Here is a 12,842-nt window from a genome sequence, read left to right on the forward strand (position 1 = left end):
CTGTACTGACCTGTCACCTGGGTCATAAATCAGGGGTCATAAATCAAGGGGTCATAAATCATTCACAGAGGTGTTTGACAGAAGGTGTAGGATATATACTACTTGTGTGCTTTCTTGCACACCAAGTCCACTACAAGACTCTGGAAGCCCCCCCCCCCCCCAACCAGATGCTGGGCTGTGTAGGTTGAAGGAATGTAATGCGTCCTCCTTCTGCTACTTCCTTTTTTGCCAAACTTCTAAACGACACGTTGCTGCCTCATTCACCACCTCCACACACCCACACCAGCGTGGCTTTATGTTTTCAAGTCTGCAAGTCTTTTAGGGAGGCAAGATAAAGTTTGAGAAATTTGAATGGAACAGTGTAAATGATCCGTCACTGCCTTCAGCATATTGCACTCGGGCATGCCAGTGCATCTGCAGGCAGGCACCTGGCCATGATATCCCGCAGTGGCGCGAGGGAAAAGAAAAGTCTCCTTCGAGCCGGATTTGAACCAGCGACCTAAGGATCGCCTTATTAACAACTACAGTCCTCTGCTCTACCAACTGAGCTATCGAAGGTGCTATGCTAAGGGGTTGGACTGCAAACTGACAAGTGCGTTTAGGACAGAGTCTCATGCACTCCTATGATTGTAGAGCGAGTACATCCGGCAAAAGCCTAGCCCTAGCCCCTGAACTTAATCCTATCTCCTTCCTTTCAGACGTAGCTGAAAACGGTGGCCCTGGTGGTCTAGTGGCTAGGATTCGGCGCTCTCACCGCTGCGGCCGGGTTCGATTCCCGGTCAGGGAAGTGTGTGCTTTCTTGCACACCAAGTCCACTACAAGACTCTGGAAGGTCCCCCCCCCCCACCCACATGCTGGGCTGTGTAGGTTGAAGGAATGTAAAGCGTCCTCCTTCTGCTACTCCCTTTTTTGCCAAACTTCTAAACGACACGTTGCTGCCTCATTCACCACCTCCACACACCCACACCAGCGTGGCTTGATGCTTTCAAGTCTGCAAGTCTTTTAGGGAGGCAAGATAAAGTTTGAGAAATTTGAATGGAACAGTGTAAATGATCCGTCACTGCCTTCAGCATATTGCACTCGGGCATGCCAGTGCATCTGCAGGCAGGCACCTGGCCATGATATCCCGCAGTGGCGCGAGGGAAAAGAAAAGTCTCCTTCGAGCCGGATTTGAACCAGCGACCTAAGGATCGCCTTACTAAGTACAGTCCTCCGCGCCACCAACTGAGCTATCAAAGGGGTTATGTTAAGGGGTTGGACTGAAAACTGACAAGTGCGTTTAGGACAGACTCTGATGCACTCCTATGATTGTAGAACGAGTACATCCGGCAAAAGCCTAGCCCTAGCCCCTGAACTTAATCCTATCTCCTTCCTTTCAGACGTAGCTGAAAATGGTGTCCCTGGTGGTCTAGTGGCTAGGATTCGGTGCTCTCACTGCCGTAGCCTGGGTTCGATTCCCGGTCAGGGAAGCGTGTGCTTTCTTGCACACCAAGTCCACTACAAGACTCTGGAAAGTCCCCCCCCCCACCCACATGCTGGGCTGTGTAGGTTGAAGGAATGTAAAGCGTCCTCCTTCTGCTACTTCCTTTTTTGCCAAACTTCTAAACGACACGTTGCTGCCTCATTCATCACCTCCACACACCCACACCAGCGTGGCTTTATGCTTTCAAGTCTGCAAGTCTTTTAGGGAGGCAAGATAAAGTTTGAGAAATTTGAATGGAACAGTGTAAATGATCCGTCACTGCCTTCAGCATATTGCACTCTGGCATGCCAGTGCATCTGCAGGCAGGCACCTGGCCATGATATCCCGCAGTGGCGCGAGTGAAAAGAAAAGTCTCCTTCGAGCCAGCGACCTAAGGATTGTTTTATTAACAACTACAGTCCTCCGCTCTACCAACTGAGCTATCGAAGGTGCTAGACTAATGGTTGGACTGAAAACTGACAAGTGCGTTTAGGACAGACTCTGATGCACTGCTATGATTGTAGAACGAGTACATCCGGTAAAAGCCTAGCCCTAGCCCCTGAACTTAATCCTATCTCCTACCTTTCAGACGTAGCTGAAAACGTTGTCCCTGGTGGTCTAGTGGCTAGGATTCGGCGTTCTCACTGCCGTGGCTTGAGTTCGATTCCCGATCAGGGAAACGTGTGCTTTCTTGCACACCAAGTCCACTACAAGACTCTGGAAGGCCCACCCCCCACCCACATGCTGGGCTGTGTAGGTTGAAGGAATGTAAAGCGTCCTCCTTCTGCTCCTTTATTCTTTGCCAAACTTCTAAACGACACGTTGCTGCCTCATTCACCACCTCCACACACCCACACCAGCGTGGCTTTATGCTTTCAAGTCTGCGAGTCTTTTAGAGAGGCAAGATAAAGTTTGAGAAATTTGAATGGAACAGTGTAAATGATCCGTCACTGCCTTCAGCATATTGCACTCTGGCATGCCAGTGCATCTGCAGGCAGGCACCTGGCCATGATATCCCGCAGTGGCGCGAGGGAAAAGAAAAGTCTCCTTTGAGCCGGATTTGAACCAGCGACCTAAGGATCGCCTTATTAACTACAGTTCTCCACTCTATCAACTGAGCTATCAAAGGGGCTATGCTAAGGGGTTGGACTGCAAACTGACAAGTGCGTTTAGGACAGACTCTGATGCACTCCTATGATTGTAGAACGAGTACATCCGGCAAAAGCCTAGCCCTAGCCCCTGAACTTAATCCTATCTCCTTCCTTTCAGACGTAGCTGAAAATGGTGTCCCTGGTGGTCTAGTGGCTAGGATTCGGTGCTCTCACTGCCGTGGCCTGGGTTCGGTTCCTGGTCAGGGAAGCGTGTGCTTTCTTGCACACCAAGTCCACTACAAGACTCTGGAAGGTCCCCCCCCCCACCCACATGCTGGGCTGTGTAGGTTGAAGGAATGTAAAGCGTCCTCCTTCTGCTACTTCCTTTTTTGCCAAACTTCTAAACGACACGTTGCTGCCTCATTCACCACCTCCACACACCCACACCAGCGTGGCTTTATGCTTTCAAGTCTGCAAGTCTTTTAGGGAGGCAAGATAAAGTTTGAGAAATTTGAATGGAACAGTGTAAATGATCCGTCACTGCCTTCAGCATATTGCACTCTGGCATGCCAGTGCATCTGCAGACAGGCACCTGGCCATGATATCCCGCAGTGGCGCGAGGGAAAAGAAAAGTCTCCTTTGAGCCGGATTTGAACCAGCGACCTAAGGATCACCTTATTAACTACAGTTCTCCGCTCTATCAACTGAGCTATCAAAGGGGCTATACTAAGGGGTTGGACTGCAAACTGACAAGTGCGTTTAGGACAGACTCTGATGCACTCCTATGATTGTAGAACGAGTACATCCGGCAAAAGCCTAGCCCTAGCCCCTGAACTTAATCCTATCTCCTACCTTTCAGACGTAGCTGAAAACATTGTCCCTGGTGGTCTAGTGGCTAGGATTTGGCGCTCTCACTGGACTCACTCACTCATAGGAGAGCATCAGAGTCTGTCCTTAACGCACTTGTCAGTTTTCAGTCCAGCCACCTAGTCTAGCACCTTCAATAGCTCAGTTGGTAGAGCGGAGGACTGTAGTTGTTAATTTTCAGCACTAGCTGTTCTCACTTGGCCTGATTACTAGGCGGCTTGGAGTATGGTCTTCCTCTGGAGATGGGAAGACCAAGGTGCAGGCGGTCTCTTACAGGTCCTTGGAGCTGTGTGACTGCGCCACCATGCCACCCATCCCTGGTATTATATTTCATTAAATCTGTGCTACTTTGTTGCCTGAATTGATTCTATGTCCCTATTATAGTATTCTTTTGCTCTTTTTTAATTGTCAGATGAAATGGTTTTCTACAAGACATGAGACAGAACATGTAAAAGTTTGTTAAAATGATCTGTTGGCATATTCATTTAAGGAACATACCTTTTTTGACAAATGCAGTACCAGCATTTCAAGTCAACCTGCATGTAAAGAGACAACAAAGTGTTTGTATAAAATTCTTTAGGACTTGTAGTTAATAATCTTGACGTTAGACTTCAGTACTTTAGTTCTGACTAAAAAATTAAGATGATTAAAATTCTTATTTATTTATTAACCCCTTTTATTTATGGATCTTGGTCTTCATCCTAAATCTTGAAAAATAGACCTCAACTACATTACCATCAAATGTGTGCAGTCACTTGTAATGTAAATCATTTTAATCCTGTATAAAATATTTTCATAATCTAGTGCTAGTTGTGATAAAACTATTCTATATGTGTATTTTTGGATTCAGATTGATTTTTAATGGAGAGATCATATACTTTCATATTCTCTGGATAAGTTAATTTTTGTCAGTGTTTCTGTCCCAAAGTTTTGATACATTAAATTCTAGTTATTATTAGTTTTTATTATAGATTCATTCAAGTTTCTGGGTAATTGCAGGTCATTAACTGCTCAATATGTTGGATACATCCAAATAAATTATTTTTAAAGCTTTCATACATATATTTGAAACATTATGTTTAGAATCATTTTGTAAATAATAAAATTATTGCTTGGTTGCAAAATTTGATCAAAATATTTAGAATAATGTGTTTAAACATTTGAACAGTAGTGTAGACTACATAAGGTGGATCTGAAATTGTATAGTACTAGTTTAGGTAATGTAAAACAATGCAAGTAGAATGGCATTGGTTATAATTTATTATTATTATTGTAAAAATACAGAAATTGGATTGATATTAACATAGTAACATTACAATTAGTTGAACTCGCTGTTTAAGTGAATTTCAAAGTGTTTGTGTTTACACTGTAAGTGAACTCTAAAGTGGACTTGGTTCTATTTCAGATTCTTTTTAGCTGTTTAACACTACACCTCTTTCCGAACTCGAGACCCCACCTGGGTAACACTGAATAATGGATTGGGTTGGTCAAGTTTATTACATAACATCTGATTGAGTCATCATAAAAACACAACAGGTAAGTTATTTCAAAATTTTCACATGTAGTAATTTTTTCTCCTTAAATATTTCAATTTTATTGTAATTCATAATTATTTCTCATATAGCATCTAGTAAGGAGATCTTTAATGCAGCTTCATTCTAAATTGAATTCATGAATAAATTATGATGTTTTTCCCCTGTATCTAAAGTGTCACAATCTTGTTTGTGCGATTCAATAATAATCACTCTCCATTCTCCCATATATAGTATTGTGTTTGTAAAAAGCATGTGAGGGTGAAATTTTTTTTTTATAGCTTTATAGGCGTACTAGTTAAAAGTTTCTTCACACTCACACTTCACACTTCTTTTGAACAAACATGGTAATTTATGGAACCAAAAGTGGCCCTTCTGCATCACCAAATAAAGTGAGAAACAGGATTTCACGTAAGTATGTTGAAATTACATAAGGTTTAGCAAAAGGCTGAGCTTAACACTTGATTAATTACAACATGCTTAAAGGAGTTTGCGTAAAGAATCAGTGTGATGCAGTATGCTACAGTACTGTGCAGCTGGATAGTAAATTAATGATGTTGCTTCATTATTATTAATTGCAGTACAGTGATGTTAATAACAATTGTGTTTAGCAGTATTGATGAACTGACACATTTCTAGCTATAAATACCAAAACTGAAGATGTAGATCTTTAGAAACATTGGCTAAATTCGGTGTGCCAAACAGGTAGGATAACTAGACAATTAGCCAAGATACTTATGTAGCTTGCTAGCTAAAAATTGGGAGGGGGTATATGAACAGGACTGATGACTTGGGGAAATGTATTAAAAATAAAAATGCAGTAGAATTACTATATACCATCACAAGGAGCAACATGTTACAATAAATTTGTTCATTTAGAAGGTGGAAACATGATGTCACTAGTGATTGCTCAAAAAACCATTAAAGTTAGCTTGTGCTCATTTTTAAATTTGCCTCATAGAAAGAGCCATGGTGCAGATATATTTGGACCAGTGCAAAGAATAATGTCCACTGTAGAAACCAGGGAAGTTTTCTGAATGAGGAGAAAGTCACTAACAAAACCTAAAATATTCATTGTTATGTATAGCACCATAAATTCTAAATATTATTTCTTAGCAATTTGGGAGATGTCTAGCTCTGGTTTTCATTATCACAAAGCAAACTCCATGTAGCTCAGGTTATGTCACTGAGAAATAACACACTTCACCATCTAAAAGTTATTTTGGGGTATGTAAACCATACTGAAACTAATGCCACTTGTATGAAGCTGACATTTTCCCATTCCAACTTAAATGGCACAGATTGTCTTAAAACAGTTTACAGCTTTATAAATCATATTTAATTAAGTAAATGACATTTAACATCTGCCTAAACCCACATATCTTCTGTATTCCTTGCAAGAATGCAGTGCTCAATATTCTTATCCATGGTGATATGCAGAGCACAAAGCAACCCTCTAGTTACCTACTCATCACTAATGTGAAATGTATGTAGTGTAACATATATATATATTTTTATAATTTGTTTTATAGCCTTGACCTTATTCAAACTCCTCCAATCTCTGATATTTGACTTAATGATATTAATTAAAATTTATAATTGGCTTAGGTAATTAAAACATTAATAATTAGTTTGAGAATGAATAATCATCATGCTAAATGAGTACGTCAGGATTTTCAGGAAAATAATGAACAAATTGCAAACACTGTGATTTCAAATAATGAGAGTTTTATTAATAAAGAGAGGATATTTAATTAACATAGCTTAGCCTTATAATCTCACGGTATCACCGCAGGGAAACCCGATTTTGACCTTAAGGTGGGCTAGGCGCTGCTGTCTTGTGATTAAATTGTTGCTAACTAAGGTTAATAAATGGTAAATTATAAAGAGGTATTACTTAGACATTAGCTCCTGGAAAAAGTGTTAAATACACTAGCTTACTCGTTCGCCGTTTCACCGAGCCGTCGCGTCCTGCTGTTTAATCTCCGTGTTCTGGGGAGTTTCTCGTCGTTTCCACGTGGTGAGAGACAGGCCCACTTATGGAGGAGATCTCTTTCCGGTTGAGTTGGAAGCTCTCGGCTTCCAGGCAGAGCTGCGTCGATCGAGGTTTCCCTTCTTTTAGAGTTTCACAGGCGTGGCTGGTTTCCACCGGAGTGGAGCGGCTTTCTCCGAGTATTAGCTCGTCTCGTTGTTCAGTTTTCCAGGAGTAATGTCTTCAGGAATCAGCTTATAACGTTAATATATCTGCTATCGACTAATCAAAAGGTTGATATCTTATTCTGGCCACAAATAAGTTTCACCTGCTTTGATCACTCGTGAGATCACACTTCAATGGGTAATAAAACATAAACAAGATTAAAAGAAAAGAGATATTCAAAACTCGACACGTTATAAAAAAAGAAAGCGTCTCTTTGTTGTTCAAAGTTTCTCGGATTTTCTCGCTGTTGTTTGTCGTATTCTCTTCCCCGTGAACTGTTACTTCTGTTCTGTCGAGCTCTCGTGATCTTCTGAACTGTTACTTCTGTTATGTCGAGCTCTTGTGATCTTCTGAACTTGTCTCTTCTGTTTCTTCGAACTGATCTTTGTTGAGCTGCTCTGTGTTTTCAAAGCTAGCGCGGTCACGCCCTAACGGGAGGTGTCTTTTTCTGATTGGGCACAAATTCAGCCTCACGTGACTCTCACGAGGGGGAGAGATTAGAAGGGGTTTTGAATCATTGATTCACACAGAAAGAATATGAATTTCGCGTATCGAAATTCTTATACATGTTATCAACATATAACAATGAGTACACTGGACTATTAATATCAAACGTTTACATAAGGTTTCATCTTTACGTCCCATATATGATGTATTTGGTCCATACTCCACTACATGTATTAATAGGGTGTTTATACCTCAAAGGTATTGCACAAAAATTCCAGAGAACAATTTCACAGCACTTTAAGCTTATGCTTAAGTTTGTAATACAAGACCATCACATATCAGGTATGATTCTGTGGTGGATAATTTTTCAGCGATGCAGTGTTGATAGTATGTGCTGGTACAAGTGGCTCGGACAAAGCACTGCTGCTGGAGTTTTCTGTTTGTGCAGACATGCAGTTGCTGTGGATGCATGGGGGAGAAAAATCAGGGTCTTGTCAGTTCTACATCGCACAGAGTATAGCCATGAATAACTAGATAAGTAGTCAAGCCTTGAAGTAATAAAGGCATGTACTGTTTCTGCATCCTGCAGGGATAAGGCATTTCTAATCTTAGCAATATTGCAAAGATGTAAAAGAGCTGTGTCAAATGATAAATCTGGGTCAATAATGACACCAGGCTGAACCAGGTTTAACTGGAAAGTCAGCGAGATTTAAAATTAAATCTGATCATTTATTTCTTGCCACCTTTGGACCCAAAAGCATTACCTCTGTTTTGTTGCTGTTTAGAAGGAGGAAGTTACGCAACATCCAGCCTTTCACGTCTTTTACACAGTCCTCTATTTTCTTTAATCTGTCTTTGTCATCGGGCTTGGCTGAAATATACAATTGCGTGTCGTCTGTGTAACAGTGAAAGTTAATGTCATGGTTTCTTATAACTGTGCCTAGCGGTAACATGTATAATATAAATAATAATGGCCCTAAAACAGAACCTTGCGGAATTCCAAATCTTACTTTAGAATAATTTGAATTTAGATTGTTTACTTTTACAAATTGATAATGTTCCGTTAAGTAAGATTTGAACCATAATAGGGTTGTCCCTGTAATTCCAACCATGTTTTCTAACCATTCTAGGAGAATATTGTGGTCTATTGTATCGAAGGCTGCGCAAGAAACACCAACAGGGATACGTGGCCTTGATCAGAGGCAAGAAGAAGATCATTTGTTATCTTGACTAGAGCTGTCTCTGTACTATGATGTGGCCTGAATCCAGATTGGAATTTTTCATATATATGATTCTTATGTAGATATGAACTAAGTTGTTGGGCCACGGCTTTTTCTAAGATCTTGGATCGAAATGGCAGATTAGAAATAGGCCTGTAATTAGACAGTGTACTAGCATCAAGATTTGGTTTCTTGATCATAGGTTTAATAACTGCTAGTTTAAAAGCTTTGGGTACATGGTCCAGGCTAAGGGATGAGTTTTCTGTAGTTAAAAGAAGATTGATATTAGCTGGTAGTACTTCTTTGAGTAATTTTGTGGGAATTGCATCAAGTGTGCAAGTAGTACAGTTTGCGGTGGTGATAATCTTCTCTAGTTCTAACTGTGGGCGTGGGTAAAAGGTTTCAAGTCTTTCTTTTACAATTACATTGTGATTGATTTTTTGTAGTTCTGCAAAACACACTAAACAGTACTCTAGGATTATTTTTATTATTGGAGATCAGCGAGGCCAGATATGCTGAGCGAGCTTTAGTGAGGGCATTTCTATACTCTATAAGGCTGTCCTTCCAGGCAGAGTGGAACACTTCCAGCTTGGTTGATCACCATTTCTGCTCTAGTTTCCGTGATGTTTGTTTTAAAGTACAGGTTTTATCATTATACCATGGTGTGAGCTTTTTCTGTCTTATACTTTTACTTTTAAGTGGTGCTACCTTTTCTAAAGTAGATCGACAGGTATTTTCTAAATAGTCAGTACCTGATGACCCCTGTGAAGAGCTAGTGATGCAGTGGGTGGTTTGGGTACTCATGTGATGGGCTCAGTGATTAACCGTAGATGTTAAGGGTAGATGGTTTCTGATCGGATCATAAACAGCCACAGCAAACTTAAAGTGTAGCTGTAGGATTGGAACAAATGAAATTGTGTTGCTGCTGGTAGGAAGAGAGTGGGGTTGCCCCTATGTGAAGCTCTAATGGACTGCCATAGGATATTTCACGTCTTATCTTGTGTATGATTATAATTAGTAAACAATGTGAGCTTTTTACATTTTTCTGCATGATACTAAAAACAGTAGTAGTAGTACTAGAAAGTACCTCCACTCAGGTGTAACCTGCAGTGGAATGAGTACTGGCAGACTACACTTAAGAGAAATATGGACGCTATATTAAAATCACACTAAAAGAGGAAGCATAGGGTCTACATATTGGGGTGTTTTAAAATGATTTTTGTTTAGATAATAATAGTTTCTTATACTAAAATAGGCACAAAAAGTAAGGAAATAAATCTTATACCATTGGAAAGTTTGTTAATTCCCCTTTCAATGGTGCCACATTTGAAAGAAACATGCATTTGTGGGATGAGCAGTAGAGCTGAGTATGTGGGTTGTGTCTATGAAAAATTAGTCAAATCCTCTCTGCCAATGCCAAACAGCTTATTCTGCCATTATATATGGTGTTTGGTGGACTGGATGATTGAAGTTTGAAGAAACAAGACATTTTGGCAATTTAACAATTTATTCATTTAACAAACAGAACCCTCAGTAGCATGTGGAAGAACATGCACAGCCACAACAGCCTGGCACCTCCTCCCCATGCTGGTCACCAGTCTGGTCAAACAATGCCGTGGGATGGCATCCCATTCTTCAACCAGCATTTGTCGTAAGTCAGCCAACGTGGTTGTGTTGGATACTCTGACACGAGCAGCACACCCAAGCTGATCCCACAAGTGTTCAATGGGGTTGCGGTCAGGACTGCTGGCAAGACATTCCATCCTCTCCACTCCCAAATTCTGGAGGTAGTATCTGAAAAACCTTGCTCTGTGGGGGTGAGCGTTGTCATATTGGAGGATAGAGTTCGGTCCCAGACTATGGAGATATGGGATTGCCATTGGTTGTAGAATTTCATCTCAATATCTCTCTGCATTGAGATTTCCTCCGATGATGGCAAGCCTCGTTTTTTCAGTGAGGGAGATGCCGCCAAACACCATCACACCAAAAGATGTTACTCTATCAATGCAGCAATCAGCATAGTGTTCTCTGTGTATTCTCCACACTTTGACACTATGATCCAATTGGCGTAGGCAGAATCTTGACTCATTACTGAATATAATATTCCTCCACATGTTCAGATTCCAGTGCACATGTTGCTCACACCAGTGCAAATAGGCCTAACAGTGAATGGCAGTCAGGCAGGCCTCCTGGCAGCCAGATGAGATTGGAGATTGGCTGCGTGCAGTCTGTTCTGGATTGTCTGAGCAGAGAGCCATCGGCCATATCATCCTACAAACCTTGACTGTAAATCTGTAGAAGACAGCCTATAGTAACCTAAGTGATGAGTGTCGTCTTTTTGGGATGCCCACTTCGCGGCCTGTCTCTGACGTCCCCCATTATTGGGAACTTGGACATCAATTTGGAGATGGTACTAGGGCTCACTCCAAATAACACCAGCTTAAAATTGCCCTATCGCACGGGCCCTATCCAGATCAGTCAAAGGTGGCATGCCAATTCTTGGCATAGACACCTACTGACCCCTGTAGCAGGGCCCATGCTCACAGGTGCTGCGAGCACCTGGAGTTACCAAAAGCAAAGTGTCAGAAAGAAAACAAGTGTCATTAGCAACAGCACATTAAGCTTTTTGCATTGGCAGAGAACATTTGGCAACACCCATAGCTTTATAGATCATCCCACAAATACATGTTCCTTACAAATGTGGCACCATTTAAAAGGGAAATTAACAGGCTTTCCAATGTTATAAGATTTATTGCCAAAGATCATAGTTAAAACAAAGAAATTTCTTACATTTTGTGCTAAGTTTATTCATTCATTCATTCATTCATTCATTCATTATCTTTAACCGATTATCCAGTTCCAGGTCAGGGTGGGTCCAGAGCCTACCTGGAACCATTGGGCGCAAGGCAGGAATACACCCTTGAGAGGGCGCTAGACCTTCTACTATGTTTATATGGATATGAAATGTATTACAACTACTATGTACATGTAAAGTTTCTTGGGAGAGTGCTTTGCTGTGTTGTTAAGACAGGTGATGGAAAAGAATCTCCGCAGACACGGTTAAAAGTGTAAATACATCTTTATTTACCAAAACAGTGCCTTACGGGTTCTTAAGAATCCCGTGAGAGTAGTGTTCAATTGAGCGCTCAGATTCTTTGCTCCATGTCATCTCCCTCACATCTCGCTAGGACCCCAATCTATATAGTTCTCTCCTTTCCGAATAAGGTAAACATAAAGGATAATTTACAATGCATGTTAAGGGAGGGGTAAAATTTATGGCCTCCTGCCCTTACTGCCAGCTCATCCTGAACAATCCTCTTCTGTAGAGCACAGACACAGCGCATATGGCTGAACATGAAAAACACAGTGAACATTTCTTAATACTGCCTTACGAGGCCTTCTGATAAATATACCTCATAATTTCTTCCCTTCGAGACTGTTAAAGTCTCGTAAAATTAAGCAACCCATACATATAAATGTCATAACAAATAAGTGATACCTTCCTACACACAATTTTAACATCACTTGCATTATGATGTAACACAATTTCATGGAGTGTGAGGGCGAAAAAACCTGCCCGGCAGCCATCTTTCTTGAAAATCCTTCAAACATTTTAGACAGGAAAAATTCCCTCAACGATCCCTTCTGCCCAGGCGATCAAAAAACTTGTACTCAATTCCAATTAAATTTACTCTATATATGTAGGGAGTTGACTTAAGTAACTGTGTACGAAAATCTCAGAAAATAAAATCAAACCAATGTCCAAATTCAGGCTGGTCGACCCATTGGACCTTCCAATGGACCTGTCCCTACCTGACACACCCCTTGGCCCTAACATCGATAAAAACAAAAAACTCAATACACTTACACAGATTACATTTCATCAGTCTATAAGTCTTCATAATAAACAGTTGTTACAATTTTTAATATCACTCGTATAATGACTTATCAATATCAAAGATTACTAATAATAAACAATTCAGTAGGAACATATGACATAATATTCTCTTTTCAGCAATTTTGTCT

General features: G+C 40.8%; 1 non-coding gene across 1 annotated transcript; it reads right to left on the reverse strand.

Moving 5' to 3' along the window:
• Nucleotides 1-471: 471 nt before the first annotated feature.
• Nucleotides 472-558, reverse strand: trnay-gua (transfer RNA tyrosine (anticodon GUA)). Its single transcript is given in 2 exon segments — nucleotides 472-507; nucleotides 522-558. It is a non-coding gene; the product is annotated as a tRNA-Tyr (tRNA).
• Nucleotides 559-12,842: the final 12,284 nt, after the last annotated feature.

Source organism: Hoplias malabaricus, chromosome 8 (assembly GCF_029633855.1).
Source record: "Hoplias malabaricus isolate fHopMal1 chromosome 8, fHopMal1.hap1, whole genome shotgun sequence".
Classification (NCBI taxonomy): Eukaryota; Metazoa; Chordata; class Actinopteri; order Characiformes; family Erythrinidae; genus Hoplias; species Hoplias malabaricus.